At 50.9% G+C, this 21,681-nt stretch overlaps 1 pseudogene; it reads right to left on the reverse strand.

The window, feature by feature from the left end:
• Positions 1-9,307, reverse strand: part of LOC127307203 (uncharacterized) — a 29,483-nt pseudogene extending 20,176 nt beyond the window's left edge.
• Positions 9,308-21,681: the final 12,374 nt, after the last annotated feature.

Below are 21,681 nucleotides of genomic sequence, written 5' to 3' on the forward strand. Positions count from 1 at the left end.
CAAACTCAAAGAGGGTCTAGGTGCCGGTGTGGTGCTCACCTCACCAAAGGGAGATCATCTTCGGTATGTTTTACAAGTGCATTTCAGGGCATCAAACAATGTCGCTGAATACGAAGCTTTGATCCATGGGCTTAAGGTCGCAAAAGAAATCGGTGCACACCGGATCATTTGCTACGGAGATTCAGATCTTGTGGTACAGCAGTGTTCCGGGGATTGGGATGCAAAAGATGCCAACATGGCCTCGTACCGGTTTCACGTGCAAAAGATTGCCGGATTCTTCGAAGGGTGTGAGTTTCACCATGTGCCGCGCGCAGAAAATGAAGCCGCGGATGCTTTGTCCAAGCTGGGCTCATCTAGGCAAGAAATTCCTCCCGGAATAGCTTTAGCTCACTTAAGAGTACCATCGATCAAACCGAGTCCGGAATCGGAATCAATTTTTGTACCGGAGTCACATGTTGCACCAATGGATATCGACGAAGGGAACCCGGGGACTGCTCCGGTAAGCTCGGGGACTGCTGTGCCCATACCGGAAGAAGCAATGCTGGTGGATAGCATGGACGTAGACGTACCGGTGTTCCTAGTCCGGGAGGCACCATCATGGGTTAAACCTATTAAGGAATTCCTGATCAACGGCACCTTGCCGGTTGACGAAAATGAGTCTAGAAGGATCCAGAGGAGGTCCAAGGCTTACACCATCATCAATGGCGAGGTATACAAGAGAAGTGTTACCGGTGTCCTCCAAAGGTGTGTGGAACCGGAAGAGGGAAAAGAAATGCTTGAGGAAATTCACCGAGGAGAATGTGGGCATCACGCGTCATCAAGGGCGCTGGTGGCAAAGGTATTCCGGCATGGGTTCTATTGGCCAATGGCTTTGCAAAACGCGGAAGATATGGTAAGAAAATGCAACGGGTGCCAGAGGTACGCCAAGCAAAACCATACCCCAGCATCCGGTTTAAAGACAATACCGCTAACTTGGCCGTTTGCCGTTTGGTGCCTAGACATGGTTGGCCCGTTCAAAACCGCAAGGGGAAACATGACCCACATCTTGGTTATGGTGGACAAATTCACCAAGTGGCTAGAGGTGAAACCCATTGCAAAGTGTGATGGGCACACAGCGGTCAAGTTCTTAAAAGATGTTATCTTGCGGTATGGCTACCCGCATAGCATTATCACTGACAATGGCACAAATTTTGCTCAAGGTGAGTTCAAAAGATTTTGTGAAGACAACAACATCCGGTTGGATTTGTGCTCAGTAGCGCATCCACAAGGCAATGGCCAAGTTGAAAGAACAAAAGCTTTGGTACTTTCCGGTATCAAACCAAGACTCATTGATGCGGTGGAAAAATCACCGGGGTGTTGGCTCGATGAGCTACCATCAGTACTGTGGAGTATAAGAACAACTCCAAACCGGTCTACCGGATACACTCCATTCTTCATGGTTTATGGAGCAGAAGCGGTCATACCAACCGACATTCTCCATGATTCGCCAAGGGTACAACTCTATACCGAAGAAGAGGTAAAGGAGGCCCGAGAAGATGATGTGGACTTGCTAGAAGAAGCAAGAGAATTAGCATTGGCAAGAACAGCCATTTACCAGCAAAACCTCAGACGCTATCACAGCCGGAAGGTTAACCCGAGAGTATTCCGGGAAGGGGACCTAGTGCTACGCCTAGTGCAGCGCACTGAAGGCCGGCACAAGCTGTCCCCCCCATGGGAAGGACCCTTCATTGTGAGCAAGGCTCTCCACAATGATGCCTATTACTTAATTGATGCGCAGGAATGGAAGAAAGGAAAGGCGGACAAATCCGGAGAGGAGACCCTTCATTGTGAGCAAGGCTCTCCACAATGATGCCTATTACTTAAAGAGCTCTGTTGCGTCCTTTCTACTCTTGAAGTTGTGGTGTAAGAAGTTCCTTTTTGTACCTTAATTGCTATGAATAAAAGATGTCGGAACCTTGAATGAATCTCGAGGACTACCCCACTAAGGTTGCATGTAACTTGTTTATTTTTTCAGTTTACCGGTTGCTTATTGAGCGTTTTTTCTTTCCGGTTTAGTAGTGTGTTAAACCCTACCGGAGTCTTCGACTCTGCTGCTGTCCGCAACCCGGCTTCATGGCAAGCAAGATAAACCGGTAGGGGATAAGCACATGAACTACGAAGAGCGAGAGCGGGAAAGAACAATCCGGAAAAATTTAACTAACCCCGGTTATACCGGTTCTTTGCAAAAATTTCGAGTTATTTCTAAGTTCAAGAAAATGCTTGCTTGGTGAAAGAACTTTGTGCTCATACGCCAAAAACGCCCAGAGAAGGTAGGCAGAGCCAAAGCAAAAGAGCCAAGTGTGCATCGGGTGGATGCGGAAACAGTTTCGGAATAATTGCAGTGCAAGACAAAAGTTGAAACAATAAGCAAAGTGCTAAGTAGCAAACCAACATAACTTAATAGGTTACCGATGTGCAAAACACCGGCATAGATTGTTGTACCAACAAACCAAAAGGATGAGTTTTAGCTTACATCATAAACCCCGGCATACCGGGGTAGAATTTAACAAGTTCTGTTATCAAGCAAGCAGGAGCAGATAAATTCGTTCAAGCAACGGGGGCGTCAGGTGGAGCAGCACCGGTAACGGGGGCTTCAGGGGGAGCAGCGCTGGCCTCGGGAGCTTCCGGCAGCACATCCTCGGCATCCTCATCTTCATCTCCCTCTTCTTCTTCCTCATCGCTGAGGTAGTCCTTGACATCAGGAGGGGGAGGGATGAAGGTGCGGACCTCGGCATACTGAGCAAGCCGGTAGGCCCGATCCTGCCGCTTTGCGGTAAGAACCGGATCCACGTCGGTAGGAGCATCTTGGCGTACGCCTTGGAGTGCGTCCAGATCCAACTCCGGATACCAGGAGCACGCGGAGCGAAGCACGGTGTCAGCTCCAGCGCGAGCTGCAGAGCATTGCCACTCACGAATCCGGCGCCCTGCTTCCTTCAGCCGGTTGGCGGTGAGGGTGACGTTGGCCGGCATGGCTTCTTCCGGCCACAACACCTTGAAGATTTGGATGGCAGCATCCGGTAGATCGACAAGGGTGCGGTCCACTGAGCGCATGTGTTGGACTCGAGCGGAGAGGGCGACCAGATAGTCGTACCCGTCCCAGTGCGCGTCCATATTGGGAAATTTCCGCGCCACCCGATCCTCCATCACCTTTTTCACGGCGTGTGCCTGGGAGTCCGGGAAGTGTTCTACAGGAAGAAGGGAAAAGCATAAGCACAAGATACCGGAAAGCAGTATGCCGGAAGGAAAAGGAACACGGATACATTTTCAAAAGGAGAAAGCTTATAAGCGAAAGAAGGGACAAGGCAAGGACTTACGGAGAGCCAGCGCATCAATCTGCATAACCAGCCGATCATATTCTTTATGATCAGTGGTCATGACCTCAATAAGGTGCTCCGCTGCCTTCCGCGCCTTCCTTTCCTCCTCCAGCTCCGTCGTCAGCACCGTGTTGGAGTTCGTGGCATCCTCCACGACCTCCGCCAGCCTGGCCTCGGTGCAGCCTAGGCATCCTTCAGAGCTTGGTCATGCTGGAGCGCGGCTTGCATAGCTTGTTCCTTAAGCTCCCTCGAGGCGGTCTTCTAGACGTCCAGTGCCTCGTGGTGCTCCTTGATGAGATGCTCTTTCTCGCCTAGATACCGGAAAGAAGGGTGTTAGCAAGTGGCAACTGATAAAATGAAAAAAGAATGGGTTAACCGGAAAAGAAAGAGTGATACCTTGAAGCGTGGCAATCTGGTCCTTGAGGGCCTCGATGGTAGCTTCCGGAACAGCTGTTGAACAAAAGATGCGTAAGTATCAAAGAAGAAAACATTCCGGTGAAAAGATGCCGGAGGAAAAGAAAGGAAACAAACCTTGGCAGTGGCTGTGGGCCTCGGCAAGGTCCCGATGCTCCCACAGAAGCTCCTCGAAGAGCTGCTTCCGGGCATCCGCGGTGCTCTGTTCAAAGGAAGATAATTGTGAGAAAGAAAGAAACAAAGATCTTAACCCGAAACTCGGGGACTGGCTATGCCGGTTTCACGCGTTTCTAGTTAAGTTTCGCGCTAAGAGCTACGCTCTCAACACGAAACTCGGGGACTGGGAGGATAGACAAGATCCGGAAAGAAAGAAACCGGCATCAACATAAATTACAAGAAGGTTGGCGAAACTTACCACCACGTTGCTGGTGGCGTCGTACCACGCACTGTCGAACTCCTTCACGGCACGCTTGAGCCGCATGAAGTGTTCTTCAGTGGACCGAGGCCCAGCGGGATCTGGCGCTGGAAGGCGGTCCTTCCCCAAGCCACGGGTGGATGCAGAGATGTCCGCATCGTTCCATTTTTGGGCATAAGGGAGAAGGTGGCCCAGGTCCTTGCCCTCACGTTTCAGCTCAACAATTCGGCCCAGGAGGCCGGAAGGTTTTTACGGGGCCGCAGCGGCGGCAGGCCCGACATGCAGCACTAAAGGCTGTGAGCCAGTTGATGCGCTGCCATCCACAGCCTTTCCGCGGGACGCCCCAGGCTTGAGGAACTGGGTGATCTTGGGGGTCGTCGGCGGCGGTTTTGGCTTGGCCGCGGGAGGCCCTTGGCTTGGCGACGATGTCGGTGTAGTCCCGGTAGGCTCGAGGGTGAGAGCTTCCGGTAGCGGTGCAGAAGAGGCCGGCGCGGAAGTGTCCGGCGCGGTCTTGCTGGGGGAAGAGCTTGGCTGCTTCTTCTTCTTCTTCGGGCTAGGAGGAACCAGAGGTTCCGCCTGCCCGGCATCTATGTCGTCGGCGCCGGTGTTGCTGGCGCCGGTGTCCTGGGTTTCAGGAGGGGAGGTGAGATCCTCCTCCGCGCGGTGATCAGGAGGTGTAGGGGCCGCGCGCCCCGAACTTGTAGTGCCTCCCGGAGGGGAGGCAGAGGTGTTGCCGGCACCAGATGGTGCCGGACTTGAGTGAGGAGGAGGAGTTGAGGTCCTTGCGGAGCCGGCAGAGCCCTCCGGCTTGGAGCCAAGCTCAAGCGCAGGGCTGAAAGAGAGAAAAAGGACGAATTGGAAAAAAGCAACCGGAAAGGAACTTGGTAAGAACAAAACATACAAAAAGAGAAGTAAAAAATTTACCCGGAAGAAACCGGCATCTTCTTGTGCTTGTAGCGCTTCGTGCCTACCTGCTTTCCCCCAAGGACTTCAGTCCGAGGGTGTTTGGCAGGAGGAGCTTGGCTAGGGCCGGCGTCAGCAGCCGGAGCATTGTTCTTCTGGCCTGGGGCCATAAGTTTGTCCAGGAACTCCTGGCCAACCTCGACCTGCAGCGGGGTAGCGTGCTCATGGACCTGTGGGTTGATGTTGGCTGAGGGAATGTCTACAGAAGAACAATAACAAAAGAATATGAGAGATCAAACAGAAGAGCTACCTCAAGCAAGGTCAGGTCGTCAGACGAACCGGCTGGTTCCGGCGGAGATTTGCCGAGGCGCGAGGCTGGAGTCCGGCCCATCTTCAGATCCTGCCAGTGAATGAAAGGGTCCGGGTCGAACTTGTCGAGAGCACGCTTCTGGCAAGGACCTCGCCGGTCTGAGTCGATGCGGGGGAAGCGGTCCTTGGCCTGGAAACAAGCAAGAAAAATAGTTAGCCGTAGTATAAAGTTACCGGTAAAATGACCCGAGTCGCATAATTTCTTACTTCTTGGGACGGAGGATTTTTGGAGCTGAGAGGACAGAGGCCCCATTCCCAATCAACCGGCATGTCCGTTTGGCATATTTGGCTAGCCTTCAGGACTACATCTGCCTTGCTCAAGGGCAGGCCGGTGATCTTGGTGGGATCGCCGGGGCCGTACATCTCGCTCATCTTGTGAACGCGACGCTTGAGGGGAAGCACCCGGCGGCTGATGAAGGTGCGGATGATATCGTCAGAGCAAATGTTGGTTTCGTTCATCAGCTTCAACATGAAGCGTACCACCCGGTTCGTCTCTATGTGATCCGTACCAGGGTTGTAGTTCCAGTTAATCTTGGCGGGCGGCGCCGGGTTGAACGCCGGCAAGTTGATGAGGTCAGTGGCGCTCTTGTTCTTCACGTAGAAGAACGTTGTCTGCCACAACCGGCAAGACTCGAGGCCGTTGAACTTAAAAAAGGGCTCCCTTGGCGGGAGCCGATGATACAAGACCCGCATTGTACGGGGGGTTTGGGCTTGGGAATGTCCTTGCCCTGGACCGAGTTGATCCGAAGAGAAAAGAAGCGTGCAAACGTCTCGCGAGCGGGACGGATGCCGATGTAGCCTTCCATGAAGGCCACAAAGCAAGAAAGGTAAAAAACGGCATTGCCGGGAAGGTGGTGAGGTTGGAGTCGATAGAAATCAAGGAATTGGCGGAAGAAATCGGAGGCAGGAAGGCCGAAGCCACGCTCAAAGTGAGCAAGGAAAACAACGACCTCACCGGGTTCAAGCGCCGGTTCGATCTCGTCACGAGGAAGCCGGCAGGAGACTCCTTCCGGTATTCTCCTGGACCGGTAAAGCCAGTCGATCTCATATTGAGTCACGTCGGAACCCCTCCAGGCTCCGCGTGTGATACCGGAAAGATCCTTTCCGGGGGCCCGGCTGGAGGTGCCGACCTCTTGATCTCTGCTGGATTCCATTTCCATCCGGGCGAGATCTTCAGTTAGCCCGTCGGAAGTACTACTGCCTTGGCTACTAGAGGAGGAGGTGGGAAGAGGCTCTTCGCTAGACATATAGATCTGGGCGACGCCGGGATCTACCGAAAAAAAGTTTTCCCCAGAAAGACCCTCGCGCGAAGATCTACGAGTAAGAGAAAAAGCAAAATAAAGAGGGAATAAATACTCTACCGGCTCAAGATCTGGAAAGCTAAGAGAGAAGAGGTAAAAAGGTATCGGGCCTAACCTGAGGCGGCGGAGTTGCAGAAGAAGAGGTTCGCCGGAGGGATGGTGAGCCTACGGTCGGCGAGGAGGTCCGTCGACGGCGAGGTGAGGAAGAACTCGAGGAAACGCCAATGCCGCAACTGCGACAGGAGTGCCGCAGAGGTTCTTCACGCGGTGAAGTTCAGCGGCGTCCGGCGGAGCAGCAGCGGAAGTTCACCGGGCGGCGGAGCTCAAACGGCGAACGGAGCGACGGAGGCGCAGAGGGCAAAAGCACTAAGCACGAAGAAGTGGAGAATGCGAGAAGAGGAAGAAGAAGGAGCGGTTTCGCCTTATAAGGAAAGAGGGAGAAGTGGGCCGAAAACCGCTGGGCCTCGGTGGTTCGGATCGTGGGCCGCGACGGTTCGCTCCACGGGCCACCACGTGGCGTGGCGATACACGCGTAAAAATAGAAGGCCACAGGGAAGTGCACACGGATCTAGAGCGGAGGCCAGGATTCGCTATGAGGCAGTTAATGCGCGCGCGGAAGCCGAAGGGAAGTGACCCCTGACACTGACAAGTCAGTCACAGTGCGCATGTCACTGACGGGCGCGGGGCCCAAGATATTCTCGACTTCGCCGAGGAAGTGTTTAATGACTAAGATGCCGGAGGATAAGATACCGGAAGATGTCTTGCAAAGAGAGATAACGAAAATCCGGGCAAAGATGCCGGATCCAAGCCCAGCACCGGATAGATTAAACCGGTATCCAAAGACGTGAGAACCTGGCATGGTCTGTTGGATAGAATCCGCCAGACTATACCAGCTTCGGGGACTAATGTTGGGGGGATGACCCCCGGTATGCCAAAGGCATGCCAAACCGGATGGTTTGAGCCATCAAGATACCGGTTTAATGTTTATACCGGAGCACAAGATAAGCGTTTGGCTAAGCGGGGCTAAGCCTGTATCCTCAGGAGAGGTATACCGGAACCGGATAGGAAAGACACCGGGCTACCGGAAAGCAGAGCAAGTCGGCAGGACTGGTCAAAGATCCTCTCCAAAGCTAGAAGACAAAGATGAGCTAAGCAAAGTAGCTTTAAACGAAGGGCTGACGATAAAGAGGAGGATGACGATGAAAGAAGCCGGAGGACGTCAGCATCCCTGATTAAAGGAGACCCCGGTCTCATCTATGATTAAAATAGCTTTGTAAAGTAGTTTGTCTAGTCAAAGATGCCATTAGGGTTTCTTGCCCTGTAAGCCACCCTCTCCCCTATATAAGGAGAGGGGGCAGCCCTCCTCACGGGCACGCGCGGAACACAGAGGGAGAGATTCTGTAAACACAAACCTGTAACCTGTGAAAATCAATGAAGAAAGTGATCTAGAGCGAGTTCTTCCTTGTGTCTTTCTTCTTCAACCTCTAGCCTCGGCTAAGTTCTTGAGGAAACCATCCGGAAGTTCATCCCATCTGATCACAAACCTTCCCCCGAATCCTCTAGCGTCCATTCGGCCCCAACTTAAGCCATCCTATGGCATCTGTCTGTTCACCACGACGACATCGAGTGTTAACAGTCAATCACAGAGCCGCCCCATTGTCCTTTTTGTATGAGCTAATTTTAGATTAGATAGCACCTGAATTTTGATTAGCCTTTTCGGCTCTTTCCCTATGCTGCTTCCTCCATTCCTTCCATAGAAGGCCAGATCTTGCCAGATATACACAATTTATAAATTAAATGTGCAAGCTAGCAAGCAATAAATACAGGTATACCCGATGCATGTCAAGAAAGTCAATGGTGTCTGGCAAAGAAAAGAAAAAAGTCAATGATCATACACCAAAACCGTGTGAATCTCTGAAACACACAGAACTCATGGGGACACAAACAGATAGGCCCATGGAATCACTACGAATTCAACCTCCAGCAATGACGAGAATGAAATGGAGCTGCTGTTTCTTTCTTTCTTACTTTTTATTGATTAAAAATGTATTCTGCCCTTTTTTTTGAAGCAATATTCTGCCCTTTTCTAGGGTATCAAGGCAATCAAATTAGGGAGCAGCTACCAATTATACGTGCCGAGCATTAAGCTGATTTCAGCTACCCATTGAGCATTCGAACATATGCCTCAGATGAATCGAACAAACTTGGGGAAAACAACCAGCAATAATTCGGTGTGGTTTGTTTCAGCATGCTTTTGCTGCCCAGTTGTGGACAATTCGAGGCGACGTACGGGCAAACAGTGTATTACTTCAATCAATCAAGCTTCTACCCCTACCCCTACTAGTACCGGAACGAAATTTGCGGTTCGGTAGGGCACACCCTGAGCAGCGGGAGACGACGGAGTTGGCGATGGAGGAGAGCTGCGGTATGCCTCCATCGGCCCCGCCGCTGTCGCCGTCGGCCGCCGCGGAGGCGGCGGCGGACTGGCTGGAGAGGCGGGCGAGGAAGGTGCGGATGGGCTTCTCGCGCACCTACGTCTCCACGATCCCCATGTCGGCCGCGCTCGCTCAAGCTCTCTCTTTTTCCCTTGACCCCTGGTCCTTGGGCTTGGCTTGATTGGAGTGGAAGCCTTCTCCTGGTTTTGGGGCTTTGCCTGCTAGCGCTCTTTCCTTCTTCCTTTTCCAACGCGTTGTGCCGGGCAAGGTGTGCCATGTAGGATTAAGGGCAGAGCGACCGTTTGTGTCCGCCGTGACCGAAAATACGTCGTGCACCATCTCCAGCGGCGTGACGCAAGTGACCGGGCCGTCCGCAGAGACGCAAACCTGGCCCAAATATGCGCCAGGTTTGCGTCTCTGCGGACGCTGCGCGGACGCGCAAAGTGTCCGCTCGGTCCTCGCACGGGCCCGCCTGGCAGCGGCACAACTGCTTCGTCTTCCGCGGCATTACTTCCGGGCGGCGCGCTGCAGCCTTTGCAGGGCCGTGTTAATGGCGTGCCTCGGCTTCCGCGAGCGTGCGCAGCTAGTAGACGTTGCACTAGCAGGCCATTGAAGGCGATATGGCGTCGGATCCTTTTAAATGGACGCTGCCGGCGGCCATTTCCACGACCAAACCATTGCCAAATCCCACAGTATCCACCCCACCGACGCCATGGGAAAAAAATGCTGGCCGTTCCGCAAGACGAAAAACGACCAGGAGGCTAGCGGCTCGCGTTCCGGCAAAAAGGCACGAGTCGGCTGGTACGTCCGCGTTGACCTCGCGCGGCAGCTATGGGAGGAAAATCGGCTTGTGCCATGGCCGGACGCGAACTTGCCGGGAGGGGGCTGGTACCTGAACTCGCGGCGCGTGCCGGTCACCCCCCCGTGCCGCGCGAGGGCCGAGAGCGGCGGGACGAGGTGCGCCGCCGCCGAGCGATCTTGCCGCCGGATCTGCGGGAGGATCAGGCGTACGCGCTGAACTCCTACAACTGGATTTCATTCGGGACGTGGGAGTTCGACGCGCGCCGCCGCGCTGGCTACCTCGGCGACGTGGACTTCTTCGACCGAGAGATCGTCGCAGAAGAAGAAGAGAACGACCAGGAGGACGCGGACGAGGACGAGGACGCGGACGAGGACGTCGACATGGTCGACTACGACCACGACGACGGCGGGCCGGCGTGGGATCCGGAGACCCAGCCGCCGGACCTTTCCGAGGATGAGGCCATTGCCATGGCACTGGCCAACAGCGCGCAGGACGAGCTCAACAAGCTCGGTTTGTGGGAGGGGCTCGCAATCCAGCTGCGGGAGTCAGCGCTCGCGCAGGGGAGGCCGGCGACTCCTCCGGCAACGCCGACGCGTTCCAACGACCGCGCTCCGCCTGCTGCTGCGGCGTGGGATCCCTGGCCACAGCCTCCTGCCCATGCGGCGGTACCTCCTCCACCGCCGGCGTACGAGCTTCCATGGCCGACGCCGGAGTTCATTAACCTCGTCAGCGACGACGACCAGTAGGCAGCAGCAACTTTTAGCACGCCTTTATGGCTTTTTTATGTTTTTTTATTAATGTAAATTATGGTTGCATGAATGAAAAAAAAAATATGCGTCGCGCCGCTGGAGCCACCCCCGACGCAAACGGACGCCCGGACGATTTCGACCATTTCGCCCGACGCAAACGGACACGACGCGTCCGTTTCGACGTCCGAAATGCGTCGCGCCGCTGGAGATGCCCTAAGGCGCTGACGCGACAGAGTGGCAGGGGAGCCTTGCTGACTGTGCGAGATACGGCTAAACACAGGATTCAATCGAGGGTGCGCTCGAGGAGTCCAGACGAGAGAAAAGCGGAGATGGGCCCGTTCTGTCGGCGAGAGAACACGCGAACCCCACCGCTTTCTCGTCGCAAATCCCCCTCCGCTCTCGTAACTCTCTCACCGCCGACACCACCCCTCGCCAATCAAGCCCCATCCTCCCAAGGAGGCGGAGTTTGTCAAGGAAGAAGAAGGTTGTCAAAAGGACATCGAGCGTGCAATTGGTGTCCTCTAGCAGAGATTTGTTGTAGTCCTGTCAGGGGGAAGACCCCGGGTATGGCAAAAGACTGGGAACAATTGGCTTAGGGCCGGCTGAGGAGCAGCCGGCTGGAGTCGTGGTCGGCCGCCTTGGGGCCGACTGGAACCAGGTCTACGCTGGCTTGGCCATGGCCGGTTGTGCCATGGTCTGGGCCGGCTTCAGCGTGCCATATCCGGCTTGGTTCATCTTTCCCCTGGACGGCTCCAGGAGTTGGTGATGCTTGCAGGAGAAGGCTCCGGAATGGTCATCCGGATGCCAAAGTTCACGAGGACATCAAATCCCGTGGATCCCGGAACACTGCAGAGCAACAGGGATCCGCGTGGTGACAGGCCATCATGGTCTGGCTCTCTGGGGCGGCGCAGGCTACGGGCGGCGCTACGGGCCGCAAGCTACGCCTGGAGGCTAGATCCGGCCTACGGCCTGTCGCTCGCACCATCCTGTCCCTGTCGGCCGCGATAGGAAGGACAAGATAGGGGCGACAGCTGGGGCCCCCCGAGCGCCTCGGGACCATGCGACCAAGCCGGAGCCGGCTCAGCCGGCGCCATAGCTTATAGGGACTTCTCTGTAATGTTCCAGACACTATATAAGCCTCAGTAGCACCCCCGTTGGGGGGACCGATCGATCCGTTCGACACTTTCATACTTAGAGCCACTCGGGAGAGAGGCCTTCGTCTACCTCGAGCCCTCTCTCAAGCCGGCCACAGCTCAAGGAGCACCATTGTACTGTCTATACATCATATACATCTCTAGAGCAGGAGTAGGGGTGTTACCTCCATATGAGGGTCCCAAACCTGGGTACGTCGATGTATCGCTCGTGCTCATACCCGCATCCGGAGACCGCCGTAGGCCATAGGCCGGAACCACTTGACTTTAGCCACCCCATGGCATATGCTGTGACGATACCACGATAGTTACCCGAAGGGTAATGCCCACGTCAGTAGCCCCCGAGTCTCTAGCCGAAGATATTTCGGGTAGAGACTGAAGCATGCCTCCACCGAATGTTCTTCTCTCTTGATAGTTCTTGTCCACCTTGCAATAGCATCATCTTCTTCTATCGTGTGTGCGTTCAGCGCTCCCGATGGGAGTAGCCCCCGAGTCTAGGTACAGATGCTTGCAATCCGTGCGTAGACTCAAGTTGTGCCACTCGAATGTTTTCTTCTGCCGAAGTTTTCGACAGGTCTTCATAGGCCAACCGATACATTTGCATCGGAGCTTCAATTTTCCAAGTAAGATTTTAATGCGTAAAGGATATTGAGCAACGTGCCCAGCTTTGCTGGTTAACTGCCGATGGCAAAACAACGTTACCCTACACAGAATCAAGTCCCCGGGCATGATCCTGGAGTGCAAAAAAGTTTGTCGGGTGCGCGTCCAGCGCTCCCGATGGGAGTAGCCCCCGTGTCTAGGTACGGATGATTGCAATCCGTGCGTAGACTCAAGTTTACCACCCGATGGTTTTGATTTTTCTTCGAATACCTCAAGGGAGCTTCACGATGTCACTGATGACGCAATCACTGTTGCAATTCTGACTGACAGGACACGACCTGTTGGGCCCATCCTACTTCTGCGTGGTTCCGTTTTAAGAAATGACCGCTACTTGCGTACAGTTACCAAGGTGTCTCCTCGATTTCCGCGATTAATGATGAAAAGAAGCCCTCTTAATAAATTGGAGACACGTGCCCGCTCAATCCTCAGTTTTTCTTGTACTTTATAATCTTTCGGAGCAAACTCTCCCCTTTCCATACTCCATCCTTGCGTCCTTTTCTTCTCCATTCATCTTCTTCACCCATAACCACTGCGCCGCCGCCGCCGTTTCCAGATCTTCCTCAGATCTCAAAATGGTGAAGAAGAAGAACTCCACCCTTGCTACCAGTGCTGCGAGCAGCGGCGCCGCCGCAAAGGCTTCTCCAAATTCGTTGAAAAGGGGCGCTCCAGATGTTCCTCCTCCAGCTCCGGCGCCGCCAGCACCGTCGAGCTCCACGGCTGGGCCCAACCCCGGCGATTGGCCGGCGTCTACCACCACAAAGCGCGACGAAAAGAAGGCTCGGAGCCTTGGATTAATTTCTACTGGCGAGGGGAATGTCATTCTCCCAGGTGTGATTTCACGGCCCAATCCCCCCGCTGGTTTTACCGTGATGTTCTTATCTTTCTTATATCGAGGTCTTTCACTCCCTGCTCACAAATTCCTTCATCACCTCCTTCGAGTTTACGAGATCCAACTGTGGCAGTTGACTCCCAATTAAATCCTTCACCTTGCTATTTTTATCACCCTCTGTGAAGCGTTTTTGGGCATCGAGCCTCACTTTGGTTTGTGGAAGAAGATTTTCTTCGTGAAAAGGTACAACAGTAGTGGCGGATCCTTTGTCATTGGCGGAGTTGGGTTTGTTGCTCGCAAAGAAGTTAACTACTTCAACTTTTTGATGAGAGAGTTTGTGCAAGGGTGGAGGTTGAAGTGGTTTTACATTAGGGACTCGACAACAATTGAATCCCAGCTGCCTCGCTTCTCCGATGTTCTCGAAGCCAAACCTAAGAAGTCTTGGAAAAATATCCTTTCTCCTGATGAAAAAACATCAGTCGACGAGTTGTTTGACAGATTTCTTCGGATCAAAGAAGCCGATGGTCAGACCATGTTAGGTATGGAGGTAGCCGATGTGTTCTTGAAGCATCAAGTCCAGCCGATCATGATTAGGGCTCATCCGATGTGGTTGTATTCGGGTCCCAAGGATGAGACTATGATAAATATCGCCGAATTATCCGAAAAGGAACTGCTTGATGAAGTCCGGCGCCTCACTCACTTCAGCCAGGAAGATTCAATCCCACTGATGTCTTCCCGTCTACCATTTGATGCTGATCACCCGCCAATCGAGGTAATTTTTTTCCTCCATACTCTCATTGTGTTGTTTCTCTTGATCAATGCGACTACCATTGTCCTTACTTGTTTACGTCGACAGATCCCCATAGCTCCTGAACATTTGCAAGACCTGTCGAACGATACTTCCGAGAGAGGAGATTCCTCAGCCCCCGTAGGATCTCATACTGAAGAAAACGCAAGCCCAAAAGATGAACGTGATGACCGGCCCAATGAACCCTGAAGCTATCTTTATCAATCCCCAGTCTTCAGCCAATGATATTAGCGACACAGCGGGATCAATGCATGATGACGACGCTGATCGTGTTGCCTTTGTTGATGCAACTGTGGAGGAGGCCGAAGCGCTGCCTTTGAAGAGACCATCCGACAGCTTTGCCGACGAAGATGATCTTTTCGATCTGTAAGTCCTTGCTTCTTTTCCTAGAATTTGTGTTCTGTCTTTGCCATTCGCATCCTCTTTTTAACTTTGCCAATTTTTCACTTTCGCAGTGACGAAGGTTTCATCGAGCCTCCGCCCAAGAAGACCAAAACTAGCACCGTTCTGCCGAATCCCGCGGCTTCCGAGGCTTCAGCCCCTGCTGCAGCCCCCACAGCCCAGATGTCGACCGCTTCTTCCCTTTCCAAGGGGAAGGATATTCCTTCGACTGCCGCAGCCGCAGCTCCTCCTCCAGGGAAACCTGTAAGTCTTTTTCTGTTTTAATGCAACATCTCCCGAATGGACCTTGATTAGGTTCTTCATCTGATAACTATTTTTTCCTTATTTTTAAGGATTTGCGAGCTGTCATATCATCTCTAGAAACTTTCGCCTCCCAATATACTTCTCTGGAAGTTGACAAGGCCCAACTGCAAAAAGGAGGTCAAGTCCTCTTCCTCGAAGTTGGAGGGCGCAATAAAGATGGCTGCCGAGGCTCGTCAGGAGGTTGACTCCTTGAAGGAGGAACTCGAAGGGCTGAAGAAGAGGCTGAAGGACGAAGAGGCATCCAGGTTAACTACTGAAGCCCGGGTGATTGAGAAGGATGATCTTCTTCGCCAGTCTTCCTTGGCCTTGCTGAGTAATCCTCTTTTTGTTCTCTCACCGATTATTGCTTTTATGAATCCAATTCCTTAGTTAACGAGCTCCTCTTATTTCGTTCTTTACAGAAGCTGCTGATATTCCTGTCGAGGCTCTGGACAAGCTCCCGAGCAACTCTCCGGCAAATGCTCTGTCGATGACCCTCGCGTCTCACCACCTCGTTGAGGACCTCCTTCAGAAGGGTAAGGGAGCCATGGCAAGGATGCACTTGATGATCTTCCCCAAGATCGATCAAAACAAGACCTTGGGACAACTGATTGACGCTTTTGCCGTCAACACAAAGGAGGTTATCGAGGTATTCAAACGAACTTCGCGTACTTATGGTGCCCTCCTAGCCTTCCAACTTATGATGGGTCATGGCTTCAAAGAAAATATTGAAGAGATGTCCAAAGAGCTACCGAAAGAACAAGATGGGCGATTTGTTGACTTGGGCGCCTTTAAAACCTCGGCTCTTAAGTGTGCTCGCCAGCTCCTCGAGCTGGTCTCAGCAAGGAAATCGTCCATCGGTCCAAGTTTGTCAAACCAGACCCAGGCCCCCTGATTTTATTCTTGTAATCTTGCACAATTAGAACAATGTCCTGTCATAAGACTTCCATGGTTGTAACGAATTTCATACTGGCAATGTTGCCAGTGTATTCTTGCTATAACACTTTTTTTTGCACACTCCGATGGGAGTAAATTCCAGTGTTGAATCCATATAATCCATCATGCTTTTTAACAATGCTTTGCAGGTTTTTCCTGTGCATGCGTTTACTGATGATTCTTCGGGTTCCCGTTCTGAGACTGATCGACTCCAGTGCATGAAGGATCGAATCGCTTAGATGGAAAAGGATATGCGCAGTACTTACGCATTGGCTGCTATTATCAGGAAGAAGAGCGAGCTTGCGGCTGACGCAGAGCGCTACGCTCTTACTGAGTTGCATAGAGCCACATAAAGTTTGAACTGTAAGCGCCCTTGCCCTCTTGCTCCTTGCTTTTCCATGAAATGCATTTTCTTATCTTCCGTCGTTTCTTTTGCTAGTCATAGCTCTGAACCCAGCCTAGGAGAACAAACGGATTCACGAACGTGTAAACGCATTGACCCAACTATCATCAGCAGATGAAGTTTTCTGGAAAGAACACTCGAAGGCTTCCACTGTCGCAAAGTTCCAAGACCGGGTCCAGCAAGTCCACCGTTTCTTTGACAAGTGTTATAAAGGGTTGAGGGTAATCTGGAAGACGATGTTCCCTCTGAACGCGGTCCCTCCCACGCTGTTGACTTTACTGTCAGAATTTAGTAACGCCAAGAAGATCCGAAGTTTAGTTCGGGCACAACTTCTTGCAGGAGCTAGAGCTACACTTGCCCTCGTCCTTGCACGTTATCCTTCGGTAGACCTGCTAGCAATTTCCAATGCGGGAGGTTATGTGGAGCCGCTTTCCCCGAAGGGGGGCCTACCTGCCGCCATTATTGTCGAGAGATTTGAAGGAACCTCAACGGCATCCGAAGGAAAGGAGACTCCATAGGAGTAATTCAAAGTCATGTCCCTATTTGTAAATAGAAGACTTGGTGACTCGCTATATCCGAATGATCGGATGATTAAGGTTGAATTATTTTTATCGGCAGGGGTATGTACATGTACCTCTACCGTGTTAGTGCCGTTGGCAAATTTTGAAGGAGTAAATCTTAATTACTCGTTTTTACATCTGTATTAAGATGCATACGTATGTTTGTCGGCAGCAAATTATTTGAGTGATCAACTCGTGTTGCAGGTCTTGCTAAAACCCGTTGTATGTGCAACTTTGCTTTAAACCGATGCGTGTCTTGACAACAGCTCCCGAATAGATCGGTGGCGCTATACGTGCCGATGACTCCGTTGCTCTTTCGATACTTCTGTAATTTAAAGTATCGAGCGTGGGTCGTTTTCGTACATGTTTCATGATCCTTGCTATCTGCGGCACTCTTTGAGGCATCTATAGCAAAGGAACAGAGCAAGGTCCCCGTTGATTTTGCATCGTAGCACTCGTAGTTTCAGAGGCTTTAGAGCGAAATCTGTGGGTGTATTTTGCATCGCACCAATGTTTGCCGAAACATGCAAACAAAGTTCATGATGATGTGGTTCGGGTGTCCCGAATTACTGCAATGCTTCAAAGAAACAAAACTTAAGTTTTCATTAATAAAGTAGGCGAAAAACTAAGGGGCGAAAAAGAGCCCTGCTGAAAAGAGAAAAACTAAATGCTATCCGTCCCTTCTTAAGCAAGAGAAGGATTCTTCTTATCTTCGAGCTTGTCCACTGTGCCAGCGGCTTCGGAGGCATCAATGGTTTCATCAGGAGTTCTGGCGGCGATTGCCAAAGTTTTGTTTTCTTCTATAACTGCTACGCCATCAACTGCCGATGTTTTCACTGTCGAAGCTTCCAAAGCAGGGTCGGCTGGCTTCTTCTTTATCTTCCTGACACGTTCATCTTCCTTATTATCGGGTGCTGACGATTTTGAAGGGAAGTCGACAGTTTCCTGTCTTAACCCGAATTTTATAGCAATCCTCTGAAACTCCCGATCACAATTATCCGAGCGTGAGAAACTTTCATAGACCGTGATGTTTGTTCCATTATTCCCATGCATTTTCAGCTTGAGGTATGCGTAGTGCGTCATAGCCATGAACTTGGCATAACCTGATCTTCCAAGTATAGCGTGGTACTGTGATTCCCAGTTCACTACCTCGAACTCGATCTTTTCCTTCCTGAAGTTGTCGGGTTTACCAAAGACAACGTTCAAGTAAACTTTGCCAATAGAGTACGCCGGTGAGGTGGGGAGGATCCCATGAAAACATGTATCTGTTTCTTCTAGCATCCTCATTGTAATTCCCATACTTTTGATCGTGTCAAGGAATATCAGGTTTAATCCGCTCCCACTGTCCATGAAAACTTTGCTCATCTTAAATCCTCCAATCTGCGCCTCAACTACTAAGGCAGCATGTCCCGGCTTTGGAATTGTCATCGGGTGATCTGCTCTGCTGAACATAATGCTCTGAGATGACCAGTCAATATATTCAGGGATATTAGCCATAATGCTTTCCGCCAGGTTGATTTCTTGGGTGAGCTTCTTCATCTCCCTTCTCGAAACACCTGTCCTGTGAATCATACTCATTTGCCCACGTGGTGGCGGAAAGGACTCGTTGGGGTTGTGAGGCTGAACTTGCTGGACCTGGTGCTGAGGTGGGGGCGGCGGTGGGATTGGTTGATGCTGCTGCTGGATGAGCTTCTGCATCTCGATGAACTATCGACAGTCTCTGAGCAGGTGACTCGACTTTTTCTTGTTATCTTTAGAATCGATATACACATGCATGTAGCAAGGAGCGTTTATCTGCTCAGTGAAGGGTAACTCGGGGGTCCTTTGAGGTCGCGGTTTGTAGTTGCCGCGGTTCCCAGAGTTGCTCTGGTTGCCGTCCTGTCGATCATCTCGCCTATCATCATACCGATCATCTTGTCGATCAGAATATCCAACGGCTACCAAGCTGTTGTCATCTTAACTGCGGTCTTTCCTTTTCTTGCGACGATCCCTGCGACCACCCGAATCGTTCTTCGGCTGGTCGTCGTCTTCGTCGTCACTGCGTTGTCGTGGCCTTCGTACATTGTCTTCGCCACCAGCCCAGCTGTTCGCAATTTCCATTAACTTGGTTATAGTCTTTGGCTTCTTGCGCCCAAGTTCCTCTATGTAGGTTTCACGTCGGATGCCATCGCTAAAGGCATCGATTGCTCTATCGACGGAGACATCTTCGGCAGCGTTCAGGAGTTTAGTGAATCTCCCGATGTATGCACGCATTGACTCCTTCGGCTTCTGCTGGCAATGCCGTAACTCTTCGATCCCAACAAGCCTCTTGTATGTTGCTTGGAAGTTAGCGACAAAAGCGTCCACCAGGTCGTCCCATGATTTGATGGATCCCTTCGGCAGGCCCCTCAGCCAGGCCCGTGCCGAATCTTTCAGGTAAAGCTGCAAGCACTGCATTGCTGCTATCTGATTTCCTTTGTGTAGGATCACAGTCTGCAGGTAATCGTCTATCCATGATCTCGGCTCCTGCTGTCCGTCATACTTAGCGGCATCAGTAGGGGTAGGTTTGAACTTCTTTGGTGGCATTGTCTCACGGATCTTGTAGCTCAAGCAGTCAGCCCCCCTCAACTCGCCGTCGTACTCCTAGCTTTCTTCTGAGGCGTCGCTATCGTATTCCCCCCTCGCGGCTCGCCGTCGCCTGGCTTTGTCGATTCTGCTCTGGGTAATCTCGTCTCGGGCATCCCTTGAGCGATGCTTTGAGCCGCTAGCTTGTAGCGTTGTCTTTTCCTTTCGTGGAACCAGATTGTCTCCCAGGATTGCGAGGTTTTCTAGGGCGCCCCGATGAGCTTGAGCCATAGAACCTTCGGGTCGTTGGTTGATGAGGTATGATGCGTGCAGTTAACACACGTCCGTTGGGAACCCCAAGAGGAAGGTGTGATGCGTACAGTAGCAAGTTTTCCCTCAGTAAGAAACCAAGGTTTATCGAACCAGTAGGAGTCAAGGATCATGTGAAGGTCGTTGGTGACGGAGTGTAGTGCGGCGCAACACCAGGGATTCCGGCGCCAACGTGGAACCTGCACAACACAATCAAAGTACTTTGCCTCAACGTAACAGTGAGGTTGTCAATCTCACTGGCTTGCTGTAAACAAAGGATTAACCGTATAGTGTGGAAGATGATGTTTGTTTGCGAAGAATAGTAAAGAACAAGTATTGCAGTAGATTGTATTTCAGATGTAAAGAATGGACCGGGGTCCACAGTTCACTAGTGGTGTCTCTCCCATAAGATAAATAGCATGTTGGGTGAACAAATTACAGTTAGGCAATTGAAAAATAAAGAAGGCATAACAATGCACATACATATATCATGATGACTACTATGAGATTTAATCAGGGCATTACGACAAAGTACATAGACCGCTATCCAGCATGCATCTATGCCTAAAATGTCCATGATGACGGGAAAATGGGGCGACAAAAATACTAATGCGCGTCCACGTCATAGAGACAGATAGTATATAAATTTAAAGTTGCGCGAATGTAAATCACAACAAATCAAGAATTGCGAGTACTTTATTTCCAGAACTCTTACGTATGCATAAAAATTCTGTTAATTACATCTCCGAAGAGAAAACCCCTGATTAAGAATTCCAACATATCTATTACATCGGATTACATCATATGACTATTACAAAAAATGTGAAATAAACTAAGAAGTCCTCCTCGCGGTCGTCGATGAAATCTGCTCGCCGAACTTGAAGTTTGTCTTCCTAGATACTTCATACTTGGCATCTTTTTTTAATATATGTTTTCCTAGCATGCTTCATTTATTTTACTATTTAAATATACGTAGCATATAATGAAGTTTTGATATAGCTAGGCATAGTATTTGCTTTGATCCTACATTTGCTGGATAGGATATATGTGCATGCATCATCATTTATTCTTGCACTAGTATTATCAGTACAAGAAACGCATGCAAATTTAGCTATGGAACATGCACAGAACTTTTCTACATGCATGAACCGACAGCTGCATATACTTGGCCTTTTATATTTCTTTAGTACTAGTGGATGTAGTACTAATTTGACTTTGAAGATTTTGAATTATTTGCACACCACCGGGGCATGTATATTTCATTTTTTTACTTGTATTACTGCTACATGGTGTAACACTAATATAGTGTCCGCGAGCAGCGTAACCAAAGGGAAATTTATGACATGATTTAGTAATGTAGCCTATAATGCAATATGAGGCAGATTCTTGTTATAGTTTATTTCACTTGTATTACTACTAACACCGCATAGCAATTAATGCCTGCGAGAAGTGTAACCAAGATGAACTTTTGATTTCTTTTATCCAAGCTTGATCGCATCAGTCATTTGAGGACTGATCCAAGATATTATTTTTTATGGAGTTCTTGCACTAATGTAATTCTCTAGATTTGTTTCCACGTATAGGGACCAAACTCAGGAACGAGGCTTATACACACGTTCACCCTGGTTTGTATCGCTAAGGGGACCAAATCAAGAGAGGAACATCAGAGAGAAGCTATATGCATACATACTCCTTGGTCTGTACCGTAATGGCCGCACCAAGTGTGCCAATTTTAGAGAAGATGAACCAGCTCCTGAGTTTGTACCACAACGGCCAAACAGAGGACATGGGATTTAGCAGATATAAGGGAGCTCCTTGGTTTGTACCAATGGCCAAACCAAAGGCTAAGAAAGAGGATGAAGATGGAGGCCATTTGGTTTGTACGCATGGCCATACCAAAGGCTAAAGCAAAGCCATGGATCCCACCTTTTCCTGAACGCCGAAGTGCTCCTTCTCGTTCTCTTCTTCTCTTTTTCTGTGTTGGCTATTTGCTGTGGTGTATGAACTTACCGGCAGCGAAGCGACAATGGAATTGGTGTCTGGACTCCTTTTTCTG

The sequence above is a fragment of the Lolium perenne genome, chromosome 6 (assembly GCF_019359855.2).
Source record: "Lolium perenne isolate Kyuss_39 chromosome 6, Kyuss_2.0, whole genome shotgun sequence".
Classification (NCBI taxonomy): Eukaryota; Viridiplantae; Streptophyta; class Magnoliopsida; order Poales; family Poaceae; genus Lolium; species Lolium perenne.